Raw genomic sequence first — 2,272 nt, forward strand, 5'->3', positions numbered from 1 at the left:
GGTATATCCTTCCTCAAGTAAAGAGACCAGGACTGCATGCAGTACTCCAGGTGTGGCCTCACCTGTACCCTGTACAGTTACAGCATATCCTCCCTGCTCTTAAATTCAATCCCTCTAGCAATCAAGGCCAACATCCCATTTGCCTTCTTGATAGCCTGCTGCACCTGCAAACCAAACTGTTGTGATTCATGCACAAGCACTCCCAAATCCTTCTACCATTTAAATAACAATCTGCTCTTTCATTCTTTCTTCCGAAGTGGATGGCCTCGCATTTACCAACAAGGTACTCCAAAGCCAGACCCTTGCCCACTCACTTAACCTATCTATATCTCTCTGCAGGCTCTCCGTATCTGCACAATTTGCTTTTCCGCCCAGTTTAGTGTCATCAGCAAACTTAGATACAGTACGCTCGGTCCCCTCTTCCAGATCATTGATGTATCAGGACTGGAAAGAAAGGGGTGCAAATAGAAGCCAGAAGAAGGTGGTGGGGAGAGGGGAATATCCTGATGCGGGATCTCGGCCCAAAACAACCTTTTTCTTCCCCTCCGTAGATGCTGCCTGACTTGCCAAGTTCCCCAAGTGTTTTGCGTGTGCTTTGCTCGGTTTCCAGCAGCTAATGAATCTCTCTGTTCCCACGGCTCCCAAGCTGCCCTGTACAGCCGACATTCTCTGCGTTGGCTACACCTGCTTTATCACCGAAAGCAAGATCATCATTTCACCTCTTCCTCACCGCACTCGTGAACCGGACGATAAACTCAACTTAACCTCTGGAATTTCGGGAGAGAGTCTGCTAGGGAGTATTCCAGACTTAGGACATCCAGCAAATATTTACTTCAGCAGCAACCAATCTTCAAACATGAATATGGATTGTAGATTGAATTTAAAGTGCAGCCCTGAACAATAATTTTCCTGGGGCTGACTGTGAACCAGCCAATGCTGCTTATCATTCATTTAGGGGGTCTGGAGTGTGGGTGCAAAGAAGGAAGTGTATGGAAACTATATGTAATTCAAAGGAAGCATTGTAAATACACTGTTGTTACCTTTTGATCTTTAGCATATGAAAAGGTCAGGTAATATTGGGAATAATGTCTCGGAATTTCATGCATGCCTTGTAAACAGCCGGTGGATAGTCTTGGACAATTCAGAGTTTTTGGTTTTTAAATTCAAGAATTCCAATCTTCCTGGCTTCACGAAGTATAAAATCTTTAGTTTGAAGATTAAGAAAGTGAATTAAAACGGGTCTTAGAGTATTAAAGTTCGGATTAGTTGAGGCTGGATGCACACGTTGAACAGCACAGTCGGGAAAAGCTCTTGCAGCATGTTGGTAAGAGACTCCAGAGAGGAACCGGTTTCCAGACCTTCAACAAGACCCAGAATTCTCACACTATGTGCCTGAGATCTGCACTCGAGAGCAATTATTTTCCGACGGAGTGAATCATTCTCGGACATTGCTTATTGGCTTTTATCAAAGAACCTATCTCGATAAACCCATTTCTGTGGTTTTATTCAGAATTTCGTGGTCGGCTATGTTAGTATTCATAGCCTCCAACTTCTGATTATACATATTGAGTTCTGACTTTACCAAATCGAAAGCTGCTTGGACTGCATCAAGCCTTGCGTCAAACCTTGTTTCGAGCAATTCGAATTTTTCGAGGAGGGACTCCATCTTCTGGTCCAAAGAAGGCTCCTGTCCAGCAGCTTTCCCTCTTGCAGATGAAGGCATATCCAACCGACAAGGAATAAACGTTTTCCGGAATGAAGCTTAACCGTTAATGACAGCGAACGACAACAAATTTAAGTCAGAGTAGCGAGAGCTGCGTAATTAAACAGCTACTACATGAGAAGCCAACGTGTGACCCCCCCCCCACCCAATGCTGCTTATCATTCATTTAGGGGGTCTGGAGTGTGGGTGCAAAGAAGGAAGTGTATGGAAACTATATGTAATTCAAAGGAAGCATTGTAAATACACTGTTGTTACCTTTTGATCTTTAGCATATGAAAAGGTCAGGTAATGTTGGGTTGGGTGGCCTCTTCCGCTAAGAGCTTCTCAATATGATGCCTGCAGCTCATTTCTTTTGGAATAGAAGACATCTGTATCCACCAGCTTCAGAGCCTCCCCGGTGCCTTTGTTCACGCCCTAATGCTGTCCAACAGCCCTGTTCATAACCCAGAGCCCAGGACCCAAACCTTCAGGGGGACGTGTAACCCACCTGTGGTAAGTGTGAACGCACACACACGCGCGCGCCTATGGTCAGAAGCAGCTCCCAGAAAA

The sequence above is a fragment of the Hypanus sabinus genome, chromosome 26, assembly GCF_030144855.1.
Source record: "Hypanus sabinus isolate sHypSab1 chromosome 26, sHypSab1.hap1, whole genome shotgun sequence".
Lineage (NCBI taxonomy): Eukaryota > Metazoa > Chordata > Chondrichthyes > Myliobatiformes > Dasyatidae > Hypanus > Hypanus sabinus.